General features: G+C 48.0%; 1 long non-coding RNA gene across 3 annotated transcripts; it reads left to right on the top strand.

Annotated features, from left to right (window-relative positions):
- The first annotated feature begins 12,278 nt into the window (after positions 1–12,278).
- Positions 12,279–16,089, top strand: LOC129134113 (uncharacterized). Of its 3 annotated transcripts, none has more exons than XR_013180589.1 (7): positions 12,279–12,896; positions 12,973–13,014; positions 13,112–13,155; positions 13,257–13,300; positions 13,382–13,422; positions 13,504–14,975; positions 15,660–16,089. It is a non-coding gene; the product is annotated as an uncharacterized LOC129134113 (long non-coding RNA). The 3 variants fall into 3 exon arrangements; XR_013180588.1 differs by having other exon boundaries at positions 12,279–12,874; XR_013180590.1 differs by lacking the exons at positions 12,973–13,014; positions 13,112–13,155 and having other exon boundaries at positions 12,279–12,874.
- Positions 16,090–19,891: the final 3,802 nt, after the last annotated feature.

Raw genomic sequence — 19,891 nt, forward strand, 5'->3', positions numbered from 1 at the left:
GGTCAGAGCATCCAGCACAGACTAGGGAGCAGTCAGACCCACCCGGGCACGGAGCATCACTTTGAGAAAATGCCAAGGGAAGAGCCCTTTTGCCAAGGGGCAGCATCTGAGCAGGCCAGGCAGCATGTGGGGTTCCAGGAGAGGGCTTTCAACTTTCCCCTTTTACTGTGCCAGTCCCTCCCAGAGCCCCCAGACCCTCCACAGCACTCCCAGAAAGGAGAGGGGTTATTAGGAGAAAAAGGGTTTAGAAAAAAGGGAAAAAGCTTCCTTTTCCTTTATTTTTTGTGTTCCAACTGGGAGGGACTCTGCTTCCCCTGCAATTTTAGTGGTCTCAGTTGAAAGAATCCCTGCCTTTTCTATGCTGTTCGGGGTGTTAATTGACAGGGAGTCCTCATTTTCAATTATTTCCCAGTCTAAATAGAAGGGGAAAACCTTGACAATGTTTCTTATGGGTTTGAATTAAGGGGAGCCGGCCCCGTTTTGTTGTCCTGAGGCCTAAATTGAGGGAGAAGCCCAGCTATCCCTCCATCTTAAGAGTTTGAACTGAGGGAAAAATCCCTCTTTTTTCATCACTGGAGAGATTTAAAGAAAGGGGAAAACCCCTCTTTTCCCAGTACTTAAGGAGAATAAATTAAAGGGCAAAAGCTATTTATTTGCTATTGTATTAGTTTCAGTAGAGGTAACTGCCCCATTTCCTCGGTTTAAGGGGTTCACTGGAAGGAAGCTCTGCTTTTTTCAGCATTTTAAGGGTTTAAAAATACATTTCATGGCCCTTCTTTCTGTGCCATAGGACCAAGTATCTCAGAGCAGGGTGAGCCCGGCATGCACTTAGCCCTTACACTGTCTGGGAGGCTTTTATTTTTCTTATTTTTACTTATAATGTAGATAGGCCTAATTAGAGGTCCCAAGGAGACTTAGACTATTCGTATCATAAGCATTCTTCTCCACCCAGCTTAGTCACATGTGAAGTACTACTTAATAGCCACTAAGGAAAAATTATGAAAGTTAACAGCAAATTACCCAATTTATCTAGTTATGCTGCCTAAACAGAAACTTTTATTTCTTACCAGTTTTCTGCCCTTTTGCTCTAAGTAGATGGTGCAAAAAAAAAAAAGCACTGATATTTTTCTGAAGAGTTTTCTTCCATAACAAGCCCTTTGCTCCCCTAGAAATCAAATCAGAGAAGCCAAACACCTGCAGCTGCTCTGAGGGTTTTTATACCCGGTGGGATTGGCCCCCTCCCTTTTCCTGGGTGCCATGGGAACGAGAGGCGGGCACCATCAGGGGTATATTAACCCCAGCCTTTGCCCAGGGCCTTCATTCCCCCTCTGGGAGGTGCTGGGATCAGAGCTCTTCTCTCATTTTAGGTAAGAGGCTCTTTCAGCTTCTCTCAGCTTGTTTTCAGCAGGTGTTTCTGGGCATCTAAAGCAACAGAGGCTTTGAAGATACTGTGAAGAAAACAACATTGAATACAGGGAGTATTTAAGTTCACAGTTTGGGGTTTTGTGTTTAGGGGTGGTAAAGTGCATTTGTAATTTCTGGTTTTGTTCTTAATTTGTTTTGTATTTTTTTTTAGGAGCAGTGCAGCTTCCAGTGACTCCAGGTTGTGTTAATTACAACACTTTTTTCAGCAGATTCATCGTGTCACAAGAGGGGTCTGCCCAGTGTCCAAGATGATGTTTGAGATTGAGGCTTCAGGTGAGTTGAGGGTTGTGACTGGGAGAGGGAGGGTGAGCGGGTATCTGGTTAGGAGTTATTGTTGGGGGGGTGGTTTTGAAGGCAGCAGGGTGAGAAAGGGTGTTTATTTGAGCCCCCCACCCAAGGCCTTTTAGAAGCCGAGCGGAGGCATTCACATGTCTTACAGCACGCAAGGTCATCCACTGCACTCACAGGAATGCCATTTCACTTTGCCTTTCTCTAACCCAGGTGCCACTCATAATAATGGCCACAGCCTTGGAATCAGGATGAAGCTGGAGCCTGAAGGAGCCAGGCACACTCAGGAGAGGGCAAGTAGCCGACTCGCTGGGATTTGGCCCACATACCTCTGTACACATACTTTGGTTTTGTTTTTCTTTATTGTAGCTGACCGAGAGGCTAACAGGCGATCACGGGGCCCTCTGAGGCAGACTCATTTCAGGCGCAACATGGATCCTCATCACCAATCATCCAAAAGATAAGTCAGGGCCACGGCCTGGAGATGGGATGATGGGAGAGTAGTGGGTTGGGAGTTCCTGGGACAGACTTAAAAATTAGCAGAGGGAAAAGCAATCTTCTCCAAGGGGCCTCTTAGGACATCTAAAGGGAGAGGCTCTACTTTTGATGACAGCTTTCAGGCAGGCAGCGCAGAACAGTTCCGGTCCACGTCGTGTTGTCCGGCGTACCGTGTTACCTAGTGTGTCTTTGGGGTCCCTTTTGCCTTTTCCCCTCGAGACCCTCACCACAAGCAGAATGTGTTGTGTTTGTTGTCCCCCTGTTTGTCATGTTCCGTGTCACGGGTGTCTGCACATGTTTGTGCCGGAGCTCCTCTGCCCTGCCCTGCCGCATAGCCTGCTGCAAGAGGACAAGTCCCAGGGACTTGCAGTTTGTGGGGTGTTGCCAGACTCTAGATGATATTCCTAGATAGACAGAAGATGTTTGGAGCTGTGAAGTTATCCCGCAGCCCTTTGACTTTTGTCCTCACTTTCTTTCAGACGCAGAAGGATAAAATCCATCCACCCATCCCGAGTGAGGAGGTTCCCCCGAGCAGGTCAGGCACCGTTTGTCTCTGCAGGGGGAGTGTAAAGTGTGACTCTGTTACAGCTCTGTTCTTTGTCTTTCTTTTTAGGAGGTAAAGCTGGATATCAGCAGTCAAGGTGAGCATTGAGTAGCGTACAGAAGCAGTTGTTATTGCTCCAGTCTCGCTTTCCAGTGCAACTCTAAGCATCTGTTCCTGTTTCTGCACTTTAGGCAATCCACTCAGAGTACGCCGAGCCCCAGTCACCAACCGGCTGACGCACCGGGTGCGCCGCTCTCCCGAGCCCTGCGGAAGAATCACAGGACTTGTCGATGAAGCCTCTGCCTTTTCTATTTAAAGGTGTCACCAGGGTAGCCTTGGGCACCAGCCGAGGAGTCACGGTGAGTCGGGGAAGTAGGGAGGAGGAGTGAGGGTCCGCTCAGGTTTCAGCAATGCCACATGACCTCGTCTCCTCTTACCCCAGGCTTACCCCGTGACAATGGCATCAGCCTCGGAGCGCGGCCGAAGGATGCGGCCCCAGGAGCCAGGCATTCTTAGGAGAACGGTGAGTAGCAGAATTGTTGGGTTCGGCCAGTGTGCTGCAGAGATCATGCACTGATATTTGGATTTCTTTCATGTAGCTGACTAAGAAACAACGGGGAGTTGTTGAACAACAGTACCAGCAGCAACTTCCCAGATGTCGAGGCAGCCTTCTTTTGCACCTGACACGGACCTGCATCCCCAGCTGTGCGAGAGATAAGTAGAGGGCCACGACCCACAGAGGGGATGAAAGCAGGGTGCTGGATTGGGAACTACTGGGAGGGGTTTTTGAGTCCCCTTTGGAGATGGGGGTGTTCATGAAGCGGCCCCTTAGGCCCCATAAAAGCAAAATCTCACTTTGGATCACAGTGCTGAGGTGCACAGGGCAGAGCAGTCCCGGTGTGTATTGTGTCACTTGTCTACTATGTGTTGTTTGGATATGTCATGTCTTTTACCTTAGCCCTATGAGGGGCCTGTCAGAAACCCTGGCATCATTGTTAGCATCTGTGCTCTCTGCATTCCTCGGCCTCGCACCCAGGCCATAGAACTTTGGACTCAGGAGCTCAGAGAGGCATCAGACTCTCTTGTCTCTTTAGCAGCATCCGGTCAGGTGTCTTTGCAGGTCTTCTTCTGAGCTGTATGGGCAGCTCTGCCCCGCCAGGATCCATTATGGCGGACTAGGACTTGAAAGAACGTGAGGGCAGGTAGAGGCTTCTGGCCGTGGGATTCTCAGGCATCCATCTTTGCAGTTCTTGGAATAAATCATTTGGTTAGCATCTTCTTCCTCCAGGTTTCTCTGAGCCTCATCAGCTCACCATCGGTCTCACCTCGGTCATTCTCTCAGTCCTTGCAGGCATTTTCCTTGCCAGGAGATTTCTGTCCGTGTTGTGTCCCTGTTGTCTGTCACGTCCTGTCTGTCCTGTGTCATGGGTGTCTGCACACATTTGTGCCGGAGCTGCTCTGCCCTGCTGCCTAGGCTGGTGCAATAGGAGAAGTCCCGGGGACTTGAAGTTTGTAATGTGGGGTGGAGTTGGACTCTGGGTGGGATTTGTAGATGGACATAGGATATCTGGAGCTCTTAAGTTATCCTGCAACAGTTTGACTCTTGTCCTAACTCTTTTTTCAGATTCATATGGATTAAATGTGTGCCAGAGGGCCCCATCCTGGGTGAGTGGTTTCCCCCGAGCAGGTGAGGCACCATTTGTCTCTGCAGCAGAAGTGTACGTGGTGACTCTGTTCCAGCTCTCTTCTTTGTCTTTCTTTTTAGGAAGAAAATCTGGATACCAGCAGTCAAGGTGAGCAGTGGAGAGAAGTAGCTGTTACTGCTCCAGTCTCAATTTCTGGTGCTGCTCTAAGCTTCCATTCTCATTTGTGCGCTTTAGGCAATCCACTCGGAGCCTGCCGAGCCCCCGTCACCAGCCGGCCTATGCACCGGGTTCCCTGCACGTGTGAGCCCTGTGGATGCATTACAGGACCTGGTGAGGAAGCCCTGAACTTTTCTATTTAAAGGTGCCCTCCGGGTGGCCTTGGGCAGCTGCCCAGGAGTTGCGGTGAGTTGGGGAAGTAGGGAGGAGGAGCGAGGGTCCCCTCAGGTTTCAGCCATGCCAAATCACCTCATCTCCTCTTAACCCAGGCACCCCCTGTGACGACGGCCTCGGTCTCCGAGCGTGCCCGAAGCGTGCGGCCCGAGCAGCTGAGCGTTCTTAGGAGCAGGGTGAGTAGCAGACTTGTGGGGTCTTGGCCGATGGGCTGCCAAGATCGGGCACTGATGTTTGGTTTTCTTTAATACAGCTGTCTAAGAGACATCAGCCTGGTGCCAGCAGGAGCTTCCCAGCTGACAAGGTGGCCTTTCTTTGCACCTGAGACCGGCATCCCCAGCTGTGCGAGAGATAAGTAGAGGGCCACGACCCGCAGAGGGGATGAAAGCAGGGTGCTGGTTTGGGAATTCCTGGGAGGGGTTTTTGAGTCCCCTTTGGAGGTGGGGGGGTGTCCATGCAGCAGCCCCTTAGGCCCCATAAAAGCAAAGTCTCACTTTGGATCACAGTGCTGAGGTGCGCAGGGCAGAGCAGTCCCGGTGTGTATCGTGTCACTTGTCTACTGTGTATTGTGTGTTGTTTGGATATGTCATGTCTTTTACCTTAGCCCTTTGTGGGGCCTGTCAGAAACCCTGGCATCATTGTTAGCATCTGTGCTCTCTGCATTCCTCGGCCTCGCACCAATGCCATAGAACTTTGGACTCAGGAGCTCAGAGAGGCATCAGACTCTCTTGTCTCTTTAGCAGCATCCGGTCAGGTGTCTTTGCAGGTCTTCTTCTGAGCTGTATGGGCAGCTCTGCCCCGCCAGGATCCATTATGGCGGACTAGGACTTGAAAGAACGTGAGGGCAGGTAGAGGCTTCTGGCCGTGGGATTCTCAGGCATCCATCTTTGCAGTTCTTGGAATAAATCATTTGGTTAGCATCTTCTTCCTCCAGGTTTCTCTGAGCCTCATCAGCTCACCATCGGTCTCACCTCGGTCATCTCCTTTTGCATTCTCTCAGTCCTTGCAGGCATTTTCCTTGCCAGGAGATTTCTGTCCGTGTTGTGTCCCTGTTGTCTGTCACGTCCTGTCTGTCCTGTGTCACGGGTGTCTGCACACATTTGTGCCGGAGCTGCTCTGCCCTGCTGCCTAGGCTGGTGCAATAGGAGAAGTCCCGGGGACTTGAAGTTTGTAATGTGGGGTGGAGTTGGACTCTGGGTGGGATTTGTAGATGGACATAGGATATCTGGAGCTCTTAAGTTATCCTGCAACAGTTTGACTCTTGTCCTAACTCTTTTTTCAGATTCATATGGATTAAATGTGTGCCAGAGGGCCCCATCCTGGGTGAGTGGTTTCCCCCGAGCAGGTGAGGCACCATTTGTCTCTGCAGCAGAAGTGTACGTGGTGACTCTGTTCCAGCTCTCTTCTTTGTCTTTCTTTTTAGGAAGAAAATCTGGATACCAGCAGTCAAGGTGAGCAGTGGAGAGAAGTAGCTGTTACTGCTCCAGTCTCAATTTCTGGTGCTGCTCTAAGCTTCCATTCTCATTTGTGCGCTTTAGGCAATCCACTCGGAGCCTGCCGAGCCCCCGTCACCAGCCGGCCGATGCACCGGGTTCCCTGCACGTGTGAGCCCTGTGGATGCGTTACAGGACCTGGTGAGGAAGCCCTGAACTTTTCTATTTAAAGGTGCCATCCGGGTGGCCTTGGGCAGCTGCCCAGGAGTTGCGGTGAGTTGGGGAAGTAGGGAGGAGGAGCGAGGGTCCCCTCAGGTTTCAGCCATGCCAAATCACCTCATCTCCTCTTAACCCAGGCACCCCCCGTGATGACGGCCTCGGTCTCCGAGCGTGCCTGAAGCGTGCGGCCCGAGCAGCCGAGCGTTCTTAGGAGCAGGGTGAGTAGCAGACTTGTGGGGTCTTGGCCGATGGGCTGCCAAGATCGGGCACTGATGTTTGGTTTTCTTTAATACAGCTGTCTAAGAGACATCAGCCTGGTGCCAGCAGGAGCTTCCCAGCTGACAAGGTGGCCTTTCTTTGCACCTGAGACCGGCATCCCCAGCTGTGCGAGAGATAAGTAGAGGGCCACGACCCGCAGAGGGGATGAAAGCAGGGTGCTGGTTTGGGAATTCCTGGGAGGGGTTTTTGAGTCCCCTTTGGAGGTGGGGGGGTGTCCATGCAGCAGCCCCTTAGGCCCCATAAAAGCAAAGTCTCACTTTGGATCACAGTGCTGAGGTGCACAGGGCAGAGCAGTTCCGGTGTGTATCGTGTCACTTGTCTATTGTGTATTGTGTGTTGTTTGGATATGTCATGTCTTTTACCTTAGCCCTTTGTGGGGCCTGTCAGAAACCCTGGCATCATTGTTAGCATCTGTGCTCTCTGCATTCCTCGGCCTCGCACCCAGGCCATAGAACTCTGGACTCAGGAGCTCAGAGAGGCATCAGACTCTCTTGTCTCTTTAGCAGCATCCGGTCAGGTGTCTTTGCAGGTCTTGTTCTGAGCTGTATGGGCAGCTCTGCCCCGCCAGGATCCATTATGGCGGACTAGGACTTGAAAGAACGTGAGGGCAGGTAGAGGCTTCTGGCCGTGGGATTCTCAGGCATCCATCTTTGCAGTTCTTGGAATAAATCATTTGGTTAGCATCTTCTTCCTCCAGGTTTCTCTGAGCCTCATCAGCTCACCATCGGTCTCACCTCGGTCATCTCCTTTTGCATTCTCTCAGTCCTTGCAGGCATTTTCCTTGCCAGGAGATTTCTGTCCGTGTTGTGTCCCTGTTGTCTGTCACGTCCTGTCTGTCCTGTGTCACGGGTGTCTGCACACATTTGTGCTGGAGCTGCTCTGCCCTGCCGCGTAGCCTGGTGTCGTAGGAGAAGTCCCGGGGACTTGAAGTTTGTAATGTGGGGTGGAGTTGGACTCTGGGTGGGATTTGTAGATGGGCATAGGATATCTGGAGCTCTTAAGTTATCCTGCAACAGTTTGACTCTTGTCCTAACTCTTTTTTCAGATTCATATGGATTAAATGTGTGCCAGAGGGCCCCATCCTGGGTGAGTGGTTTCCCCCGAGCAGGTGAGGCACCATTTGTCTCTGCAGCAGAAGTGTACGTGGTGACTCTGTTCCAGCTCTCTTCTTTGTCTTTCTTTTTAGGAAGAAAATCTGGATACCAGCAGTCAAGGTGAGCAGTGGAGAGAAGTAGCTGTTACTGCTCCAGTCTCAATTTCTGGTGCTGCTCTAAGTTTCCATTCTCATTTGTGCGCTTTAGGCAATCCACTCGGAGCCTGCCGAGCCCCCGTCACCAGCCGGCCGATGCACCGGGTTCCCTGCACGTGTGAGCCCTGTGGATGCGTTACAGGACCTGGTGAGGAAGCCCTGAACTTTTCTATTTAAAGGTGCCATCCGGGTGGCCTTGGGCAGCTGCCCAGGAGTTGCGGTGAGTTGGGGAAGTAGGGAGGAGGAGCGAGGGTCCCCTCAGGTTTCAGCCATGCCAAATCACCTCATCTCCTCTTAACCCAGGCACCCCCCGTGACGACGGCCTCGGTCTCCGAGCGTGCCTGAAGCGTGCGGCCCGAGCAGCCGAGCGTTCTTAGGAGCAGGGTGAGTAGCAGACTTGTGGGGTCTTGGCCGATGGGCTGCCAAGATCGGGCACTGATGTTTGGTTTTCTTTAATACAGCTGTCTGAGAGACATCAGCCTGGTGCCAGCAGGAGCTTCCCAGCTGACAAGGTGGCCTTTCTTTGCACCTGAGACCGGCATCCCCAGCTGTGCGAGAGATAAGTAGAGGGCCACGACCCACAGAGGGGATGAAAGCAGGGTGCTGGTTTGGGAATTCCTGGGAGGGGTTTTTGAGTCCCCTTTGGAGATGGGGGTGTTCATGAAGCGGCCCCTTAGGCCCCATAAAAGCAAAATCTCACTTTGGATCACAGTGCTGAGGTGCACAGGGCAGAGCAGTCCCGGTGTGTATCGTGTCACTTGTCTACTGTGTATTATGTGTTGTTTGGATATGTCATGTCTTTTACCTTAGCCCTATGAGGGGCCTGTCAGAAACCCCTGGCATCATTGTTAGCATCTGTGCTCTCTGCATTCCTCGGCCTCGCACCAATGCCATAGAACTTTGGACTCAGGAGCTCAGACAGGCATCAGACTCTCTTGTCTCTTTAGCAGCATCCGGTCAGGTGTCTTTTCAGGTCTTGTTCTGAGCTGTATGGGCAGCTCTGCCCCGCCAGGATCCATTATGGCGGACTAGGACTTGAAAGAACGTGAGGGCAGGTAGAGGCTTCTGGCCGTGGGATTCTCAGGCATCCATCTTTGCAGTTCTTGGAATAAATCATTTGGTTAGCATCTTCTTCCTCCAGGTTTCTCTGAGCCTCATCAGCTCACCATCGGTCTCACCTCGGTCATTCTCTCAGTCCTTGCAGGCATTTTCCTTGCCAGGAGATTTCTGTCCGTGTTGTGTCCCTGTTGTCTGTCACGTCCTGTCTGTCCTGTGTCACGGGTGTCTGCACACATTTGTGCCGGAGCTGCTCTGCCCTGCTGCCTAGGCTGGTGCAATAGGAGAAGTCCCGGGGACTTGAAGTTTGTAATGTGGGGTGGAGTTGGACTCTGGGTGGGATTTGTAGATGGACATAGGATATCTGGAGCTCTTAAGTTATCCTGCAACAGTTTGACTCTTGTCCTAACTCTTTTTTCAGATTCATATGGATTAAATGTGTGCCAGAGGGCCCCATCCTGGGTGAGTGGTTTCCCCCGAGCAGGTGAGGCACCATTTGTCTCTGCAGCAGAAGTGTACGTGGTGACTCTGTTCCAGCTCTCTTCTTTGTCTTTCTTTTTAGGAAGAAAATCTGGATACCAGCAGTCAAGGTGAGCAGTGGAGAGAAGTAGCTGTTACTGCTCCAGTCTCAATTTCTGGTGCTGCTCTAAGCTTCCATTCTCATTTGTGCGCTTTAGGCAATCCACTCGGAGCCTGCCGAGCCCCCGTCACCAGCCGGCCGATGCACCGGGTTCCCTGCACGTGTGAGCCCTGTGGATGCGTTACAGGACCTGGTGAGGAAGCCCTGAACTTTTCTATTTAAAGGTGCCATCCGGGTGGCCTTGGGCAGCTGCCCAGGAGTTGCGGTGAGTTGGGGAAGTAGGGAGGAGGAGCGAGGGTCCCCTCAGGTTTCAGCCATGCCAAATCACCTCATCTCCTCTTAACCCAGGCACCCCCCGTGATGACGGCCTCGGTCTCCGAGCGTGCCTGAAGCGTGCGGCCCGAGCAGCCGAGCGTTCTTAGGAGCAGGGTGAGTAGCAGACTTGTGGGGTCTTGGCCGATGGGCTGCCAAGATCGGGCACTGATGTTTGGTTTTCTTTAATACAGCTGTCTAAGAGACATCAGCCTGGTGCCAGCAGGAGCTTCCCAGCTGACAAGGTGGCCTTTCTTTGCACCTGAGACCGGCATCCCCAGCTGTGCGAGAGATAAGTAGAGGGCCACGACCCGCAGAGGGGATGAAAGCAGGGTGCTGGTTTGGGAATTCCTGGGAGGGGTTTTTGAGTCCCCTTTGGAGGTGGGGGGGTGTCCATGCAGCAGCCCCTTAGGCCCCATAAAAGCAAAGTCTCACTTTGGATCACAGTGCTGAGGTGCACAGGGCAGAGCAGTTCCGGTGTGTATCGTGTCACTTGTCTATTGTGTATTGTGTGTTGTTTGGATATGTCATGTCTTTTACCTTAGCCCTTTGTGGGGCCTGTCAGAAACCCTGGCATCATTGTTAGCATCTGTGCTCTCTGCATTCCTCGGCCTCGCACCCAGGCCATAGAACTCTGGACTCAGGAGCTCAGAGAGGCATCAGACTCTCTTGTCTCTTTAGCAGCATCCGGTCAGGTGTCTTTGCAGGTCTTGTTCTGAGCTGTATGGGCAGCTCTGCCCCGCCAGGATCCATTATGGCGGACTAGGACTTGAAAGAACGTGAGGGCAGGTAGAGGCTTCTGGCCGTGGGATTCTCAGGCATCCATCTTTGCAGTTCTTGGAATAAATCATTTGGTTAGCATCTTCTTCCTCCAGGTTTCTCTGAGCCTCATCAGCTCACCATCGGTCTCACCTCGGTCATCTCCTTTTGCATTCTCTCAGTCCTTGCAGGCATTTTCCTTGCCAGGAGATTTCTGTCCGTGTTGTGTCCCTGTTGTCTGTCACGTCCTGTCTGTCCTGTGTCACGGGTGTCTGCACACATTTGTGCTGGAGCTGCTCTGCCCTGCCGCGTAGCCTGGTGTCGTAGGAGAAGTCCCGGGGACTTGAAGTTTGTAATGTGGGGTGGAGTTGGACTCTGGGTGGGATTTGTAGATGGGCATAGGATATCTGGAGCTCTTAAGTTATCCTGCAACAGTTTGACTCTTGTCCTAACTCTTTTTTCAGATTCATATGGATTAAATGTGTGCCAGAGGGCCCCATCCTGGGTGAGTGGTTTCCCCCGAGCAGGTGAGGCACCATTTGTCTCTGCAGCAGAAGTGTACGTGGTGACTCTGTTCCAGCTCTCTTCTTTGTCTTTCTTTTTAGGAAGAAAATCTGGATACCAGCAGTCAAGGTGAGCAGTGGAGAGAAGTAGCTGTTACTGCTCCAGTCTCAATTTCTGGTGCTGCTCTAAGTTTCCATTCTCATTTGTGCGCTTTAGGCAATCCACTCGGAGCCTGCCGAGCCCCCGTCACCAGCCGGCCGATGCACCGGGTTCCCTGCACGTGTGAGCCCTGTGGATGCGTTACAGGACCTGGTGAGGAAGCCCTGAACTTTTCTATTTAAAGGTGCCATCCGGGTGGCCTTGGGCAGCTGCCCAGGAGTTGCGGTGAGTTGGGGAAGTAGGGAGGAGGAGCGAGGGTCCCCTCAGGTTTCAGCCATGCCAAATCACCTCATCTCCTCTTAACCCAGGCACCCCCCGTGACGACGGCCTCGGTCTCCGAGCGTGCCTGAAGCGTGCGGCCCGAGCAGCCGAGCGTTCTTAGGAGCAGGGTGAGTAGCAGACTTGTGGGGTCTTGGCCGATGGGCTGCCAAGATCGGGCACTGATGTTTGGTTTTCTTTAATACAGCTGTCTGAGAGACATCAGCCTGGTGCCAGCAGGAGCTTCCCAGCTGACAAGGTGGCCTTTCTTTGCACCTGAGACCGGCATCCCCAGCTGTGCGAGAGATAAGTAGAGGGCCACGACCCACAGAGGGGATGAAAGCAGGGTGCTGGATTGGGAACTACTGGGAGGGGTTTTTGAGTCCCCTTTGGAGATGGGGGTGTTCATGAAGCGGCCCCTTAGGCCCCATAAAAGCAAAATCTCACTTTGGATCACAGTGCTGAGGTGCACAGGGCAGAGCAGTCCCGGTGTGTATCGTGTCACTTGTCTACTGTGTATTATGTGTTGTTTGGATATGTCATGTCTTTTACCTTAGCCCTTTGTGGGGCCTGTCAGAAACCCTGGCATCATTGTTAGCATCTGTGCTCTCTGCATTCCTCGGCCTCGCACCAATGCCATAGAACTTTGGACTCAGGAGCTCAGAGAGGCATCAGACTCTCTTGTCTCTTTAGCAGCATCCGGTCAGGTGTCTTTTCAGGTCTTGTTCTGAGCTGTATGGGCAGCTCTGCCCCGCCAGGATCCATTATGGCGGACTAGGACTTGAAAGAACGTGAGGGCAGGTAGAGGCTTCTGGCCGTGGGATTCTCAGGCATCCATCTTTGCAGTTCTTGGAATAAATCATTTGGTTAGCATCTTCTTCCTCCAGGTTTCTCTGAGCCTCATCAGCTCACCATCGGTCTCACCTCGGTCATCTCCTTTTGCATTCTCTCAGTCCTTGCAGGCATTTTCCTTGCCAGGAGATTTCTGTCCGTGTTGTGTCCCCGTTGTCTGTCACGTCCTGTCTGTCCTGTGTCACGGGTGTCTGCACACATTTGTGCTGGAGCTGCTCTGCCCTGCCGCGTAGCCTGGTGTCGTAGGAGAAGTCCCGGGGACTTGAAGTTTGTAATGTGGGGTGGAGTTGGACTCTGGGTGGGATTTGTAGATGGACATAAGATATCTGGAGCTTTTAAATTATCCTGCAGCCCTTTGACTTTCGTCCTAACTTTCTTTCAGATGCAGAAGGATAAAATCCAGGGCAGAGCCCCCCATCCCAGGTGAGGGGATTGCCCTGAGCAGGTCAGTCACCGTTTTTCTCTGCAGAGGAAGCATAAATGGTGGCCATTACAGCAGTGTTCTTTGTCTTTCTTTTTAGGAGGTCAAGGCCGAGAGCAGCAGTCAAGGCTGAGTGGGCGAAGTGAGCATTGAGTAGCGTACAGAAGCAGTTGTTATTGCTGAGGTCTCAGTTTCTGGTGGAGCTCTAAGCATCTCCTCTTGTTTTTTTTTTTTTTTAGGTGGTCCACTTGCCATCTATTCTGGTCGAACATGCCCATTCCAGGTGTGTGCAAGCTTAAGGTATCAGTGTGGCATCCTTGTCAGATTTGGGAGGTTGCGTTTTCACAGTATCTCAGCATGCTTTTCTGCTTTGTTTCTTTGCAGGTGCTGTCGCTGCCCTAGGCACGCCAAGGAACGGAGGAGGGCAGGTGAGTCGCAGTTTAGCCAGGCTGACCCATAGGTGAGCGTTACACAGCAGCATGCTAAGCGTGTACCTTTTCTTTGTGCAGGTATCTTCCGGGCACCCTCCAGAGTGAAATCAAGATTTGAGGTGAGCCGGGGCAGTGGTGTGGAGGAGTCCCAGGGATTACTGGTTTTGAGGGCAATAGTCAGGTTTTCTGTTTTGTCTTAGGTACCCTGAGGAGGCTCGTAGCCAAAGCTTGGAAACAGCAGCACTGAAGCACACACGGAGAGCATCTCGACGTCCACGTGCGACCGAGGATGGATTTTGTCCGCTCCTCTTCCAAAAGCTAAGTGTCGGGGCCAGTGGCTGGGAGAAGGGGAAAAACCTTTACTATCACAGGGGGCAATTTCATGTCAGCTTAGCGGAGAGGTCTGTAGCAGGGTGGGCTCTCTGGAAGTAAAGGCATAGGGTTTCCCCTCAGCCTCGCCAGAGCCTTTGCCGGGCAGGGCAGTTCCGACCCATCTCCACATTTTCATGTACTTTGAATCGTCCGCCTCCCTCGACTCGACGTCGTCACGGATCTTTCCCCCGAGGAGCTCGCCTTCACGTTCGGAGCTACGGCCATGGTCACCCGGCAGTCGGCTTCCTTCTCTAGGCTCGCTGAGCCTCTTGAGCATCCTCTTAACTTCTTTGGCACTAACTTCTTTTAACGAGTTGTTTCATCATCACGTGCTCTTGTCATAGGGCTTCCTTTCCTTTGGCATCATCAGCCTCTGGCTCATCTTGTGCTAGGAATCTCAGGTCCCTAAGGGGACAGTGCCAGGCAGTTGCCACTCGTCTCTGTGTCATGTCATCTGTGTCTGTGTCATGTCGTCTGTGTCTGTGTTATGTCGCCCGTGTCTGTGTTATGTAGTCTGTGTCCATTGTCTTCTGTGTCACAGGCCTTTGTCACGTCTTGATGCTTTATCGGCACTATTCCGTGCCACATTGCCCGCGTTCTACTCACCTTCCTTTCCGGATATCCCTTATTCCGGCACCTGTACATTTTTACTCTGAGACAGGAGTGTCTCAAAGGGACAAGATGTTCTCATCCATCTTCCTTCTCACTAGCGGCTTTGGTAGTGCCTTTTTTTCCACGCCATTCTCTTGGACTTCTGGAGGAAGCGTCTTACACCCTCCTCACGTGACTGCAGTAGTTCTATAGGTTCCATCTTCTCAAAGAGTATAGGACTCAAGAATTAGTATCTTCCAGAGAGCTGTCTCAAGTCCTGGCTTATACTGTATGTACTTACACTGCGTGTACCTATGTTGGCTTATACTGTATGTACTTATATTGTGTGTACCTATGCTGGCATATACTGTATGTACTTACACTCCATGTACACTTGCACTGTATGCGTCGGCTTATATTGTGTGTACTTATGTTGTACTGCTTATGGTCGGAGCTGCCCTGCCCTGGCACGTAGTCACAGTTAGGTAGAACAGTTATAAAAACTTTACTGTTCATCTGTCTTTTATGGGATTTTGGGTAGAAAACTTATTGGTCCAGAGTGGGGACAAGTCCTAGCTGTCAGCCACTCATCGACCGCTTCCTGTCGTCTCGCAGGTCTCCGAGGCTGCTGATTTCCCCATAATCTACCATTTGACGTCGAGGAGCAGCAGCCAGAAGAAGCGTGGAAGCGCGTTCTTCAGCGTCTCGAGTAAGAGCCGCAGGGAACGTTTAAATGGGAGGAGTGCGTGAGCGTGTGTGAGAGCATGTGCCTGTGTCTGTCTGCGTCTGCTCGTCTCTGCGTGCGTGAGCGTGTGTGAGAGCATGTGCCTGTGTCTGTCTGCGTCTGCTCGTCTCTGCGTGCGTGAGCGTGTGTGAGAGCACGTGACTGTGTCTGTCTGCATCTGCTCGTCTCTGCGTGTATGAGCGCATGCTGACTGGATTTAACCTTGTGTGTGTGACTTTTGCTTTTCAGGTTTTTCAACTCATTTGTAAATTTAGAGTAAAAAATCCCCAGCCGGGTTCCCCCCCCCCCCGCCCCCAGCTGGGTTTTTTTTCCTGGGTCCCGGTCGGTCAGCGAGGCGACGTTCATCGCCAAAGTTTGGGTGCGGACCATCCAGGGACCGGGGTTCTCGTCAGGCAGGAGGATTTTTTGGAGGCTCCTGGGAACCACGTTCCCGAGGAGCAATGATTGCTGGGGTGTAATTTAGCATTGTGATGAGAGGGATGGTGAGTTTGTGTGTAATGTGAAGGGGGTGTTAATGGTAGATGAGTGCTGTTTTTTGTGTGCTTTTGTTGTTTTGGGTGTCCTGTAACAATAAATCCGCATGTAATGAAAATAGAAAAAGGTTATCATCTTGTGTTAATATGTGTGTTGTATTGTTCTGTATTGCAGGCTGAGCACAGGGTGAACTCTCTCCTCCTTGCTGTGACACCTGGGCTGGCAGGGATGACACAGTGACCTCGGCCGGCCGATGCTGCCTGTGCCATCACCTGGCACTGACGTGTTTGATGAAAATCCTTTTGCTGGGATTTTTTTACTGAGAAGCCTCAGAACAGAAATGGAACCAATAACAATCTGCTGGCTGTGGAGTGTGGGCTGGAGATGGTTTAGCAACAGGGGCATCTTGGGTTGGTCTCCTGTGCATTGTTTCTACTTGATGACCAATCATGGTCCAGTGGTGTCGGGGCTGTGAGCAGGTTTTTATTATTCATTCCTTTCCAGCTTTCTGATGTCTCGTTGCTCTTTTAATATAGTTCTAATATCTGATTTTCTTTTGATATAATAGAGATCATACAATAATATTTCAGCCTTCTGAAAGGTGGAGTCAAGATTCTCATCTCCTCCCTTGTCCTGGAGGACCCTCAAACACCACCACAATCAGCGGCCGAGCGGGTTTGTGCGAGCCTCTCAGTAACCCTCGGCCGGTCCTGAGTCGGCAGCCCCGGCACGGCCGACAGCGGGGAGACACCCTCTGTGCCCCGAGGGTACTGAGGGCACCTGGGCTGGGGGCAGACACTCTCTGTGTGTGCCCCGAGGGTACTGAGGGCACCTGGGCTGGGGGGAGACACCCTCTGTGTGTGCCCCAAGGGTGCTGAGGGCACCTGGGCTGGCAGGGAGACACTCTCTGTGCCCTGAGGGTGCTGAGGGCACCTGGGCTGGGGGCAGACACTCTCTGTGCCCCGAGGGTACTGAGGGCACCTGGGCTGGGGGGAGACACTCTTTGTGTGTGCCCCGAGGGTACTGAGGGCACCTGGGCTGGGGGAGACACTCTCTGTGCCCTGAGGGTACTGAGGGCACCTGGGCTGGGGGCAGACACCCTCTGTGCCCCGAGGGTACTGAGGGCACCTGGGCTGGCAGGGAGACACTCTCTGTGCCCCGAGGGTGCTGAGGGCACCTGGGCTGGGGGGAGACACTCTCTGTGCCCCGAGGGTACTGAGGGCACCTGGGCTGGGGGGAGACACTCTTTGTGTGTGCCCCGAGGGTACTGAGGGCACCTGGGCTGGGGGAGACACTCTCTGTGCCCTGAGGGTGCTGAGGGCACCTGGGCTGGTGCCTTTGCAGCAGAAGAGACACCAGAGACAGCGGTAGAAGATAAAGGGCCGACTCTTAGCAGGGGTTAATGCAAGGTTTTATTAGGAGTCCCAAAGGAGCTCCTGCACCTCAGGGGGTTCCTGCTGAGAGCCCCGGGAGATGTGCCAAGGTTACATTTAAAGGGAGGTGGAAACTGAAAGTAGATAACATCCTACCAACCATTAAGTGACCCTAAGGGATGGATGCTGGGGGATAGACATATAGGAGAGTGTATGGGGCAAGGCTTGGGGGGCTGACTCCCAGCCTCTGGCTAATCACTGGACGACTTGGACCGAAACTTCTGGATGGAGGGGATGGGAGGCTGAGTGATTGACAGAGAGCCAGGGTGGGGTTTGGGGATGATCTCATCCCGGGAGAGGGATAACACAGGTAAAGGGAGGGGGGTACAGTTTGGGATAAACCGTTTGAGAAAAAATATGGGGATACAAAACAAAATTACTTCAAAGTATTACAAAGTATAAAAATGCACAACAGCAAGTTTGGGCAGCACCAAATAGAATAAAATAAAATGCTTTAAAAATAGAAAAATTAAAAATAAAAATAAATAAAATTAAAATAACAAAACAAATTTAAAATAAAGGAAAAACAAAACAAAAACTGCAAAGTGCTGTAAAGTGCTGTAAAAGTTCCATAAAAGGTAGTGCCGTAATGCAAGACCCTCAAACACCACCACAATCACCAGCTTGAATTGGTCTGGGAAGCACCAAATAAAATAAAACAAAAAGCTTTAAAAATAGAAAACTTAAAAATAAAAATTAAATAAAAAACAAAATTTAAAAAAATGCTTTAAAAATAGAAAAATTAAAAAAAAAATTAAAAAAATAAAATCAAAAGCTTTAAAATAGAAACATTTAAAAGAAATATTAAATAAAAAAATTTAAAAAATAAAATACAACCTTTAAAAATAGAAAAAAACTAAAAAAAAAGTTTTAAAAATAGAAAAACTAAAAGTAAAAATTAAATAAAAATTAAAATAAAAAAATAAAAAGTTTTGAAAATAGAAACATTAAAAATAAAAATTAAATAAAAAATAAAATTAAAAAAATAAAATAAAAACATTAAAAATAGAAAAATTAAAAATAAAAATTAAATAAAAAATTAAATAAAAAAATAAAATAAAAGCTTTAAAAATAGACAAATTAAAAAAAGTTAAATAAAAATAAATAAAATTAAAAAAAGAAAAGCTTTAAAAATAGAAAAAAAAGAAAAAAGTTTTAAAAATAGAAAAAATAAAAATAAAAATAAATAAAAAAAATTAAAAAAGGCTTTAAAAATAGAATTAAAATAAAATTAAATAAAAAATAAAAAAACCAAAATAGAAAGCTTTAAAAATAAAAAAAAAAAGCAATAAAAAAGAAAAATTAAAAATAAAAATAAAATTAAAAATAAAATTAAAAAACAAAATAAAAACCTTTAAAAATAGAAAAATTAAAAAAAAATTAAAAAAATTAAAAGCTTTAAAGATAGAAAAATAAAAAATAAAAATAAAATAAAAATTAAATTAAAAAATAAAAAGTCTAAAAAGTAGAGAAAATAAAAATAAAAATAAAAAAAAATTAAAAGCTTCAAAGAAAGAATAATTAAAAATAAAAATAAAAAACAAAATAAAAAGTTTTAAAAATAAAAAAATTAAAATAAAAATTTTATAAGAAATAAAGTTAAAAGACAAAATAAAAAGCTTTAAAGATAGAAAAATTAAAAATAAAAATCAAATAAAAAATTAAAAAAATAAATTAAAAAGCTTAAAAAATAAAAAAATTAAAAATAAAAATCAAATAAAAGAACCAACTAGAAAACAAAATAAAAAGCTTTAAAAATAAAAAAATCAAATAAAAAAATAAAAAAAGCTTTTAAAATAGAAAAACTAAAACTAAAAATAAATAAAAAATAAAATTAAAAAATAAATTAAAAACCTTTAAAATAAAAAATTTAAAAATAAAAATTAAATAAAAAAGCCTCAAAAATAGAAAAATTAAAAATAAAAATAACAAAATAAAAAGCTATAAAGATAGAAAAATTAAAAATAAAAAATAAATAAAAATTAAAAAAAAAAAAAAAAGAATTCGTAAAGTTCTGTAAAGTACCGTAAAAGTTGCATAAAAGTTGGTGCCGTAAAGCGCGACTGTCGTAAAAGCCACTGTCGTAAAAGGTGCCGTAAAGCGCGACTGTCGTAAAACTGTCGCAAAAGGTGCCGTAAAGCGCGACTGTCGCAAAAGGTGCCGTAAAGCGCGACTGTCGCAAAACTGTCGTAAAAGGTGCCGTAAAGCGCGACTGTCGTAAAAGGGGTCGTAAAGCGCGACTGTCGTAAAAGGTGCCGTAAAGCGTGACTGTCGTAAAACTGTCGCAAAAGGTGCCGTAAAGCGCGACTGTCGTAAAAGGTGCCGTAAAGCGCAACTGTCGTAAAATGTGCCGTAAAGCGCGACTGTCGCAAAAGGTGCCGTAAAGCGCGACTGTCGCAAAACTGTCGTAAAAGGTGCCGTAAAGCGCGACTGTCGTAAAAGGTGCCGTAAAGCGCGACAGTCGCTCTTTACGATAGTTTTACGACAGTCGCGCTTTACGACACTACTTTTTATGGAATTTTTACGGTACTTTACAGCACTTTACAGATTTTATTTCGTTTTTTAATTATTTTTAATTAATTTTATTTTTTTAATTTAATTTTTTTTAATTTTTAGTTTTGATTTTTCTATTTTTAAAGCTTCTTTTTATTTTTATCTTTTATTTTTAGTTTTAATTTTTCTATTTTTAAAGCTTTTTTTTTTTTTTATTTTTATCTTAATTTTTAGTTTTAATTTTTCTATTTTTAAAGCGTTTTAAAAATTTTTAAATTTTCTTTTTTATTTATTTTTAGATATAATTTTTTATTTTTAGAGCATTTTTTATTTTTTATTTTTATTTTTATCTTATTTTTTAGTTTTGATTTTTTATTTTTAAAGCATTTTTTTAAATTTAATTTTTATTTTTGATTTACCTATTTTTAAAGCTTTTTATTTTATTTTTAATTTTATTTTTTATTTAATTTTTTGTTTTAA

Source organism: Agelaius phoeniceus, unplaced genomic scaffold (assembly GCF_051311805.1).
Source record: "Agelaius phoeniceus isolate bAgePho1 unplaced genomic scaffold, bAgePho1.hap1 Scaffold_287, whole genome shotgun sequence".
Classification (NCBI taxonomy): Eukaryota; Metazoa; Chordata; class Aves; order Passeriformes; family Icteridae; genus Agelaius; species Agelaius phoeniceus.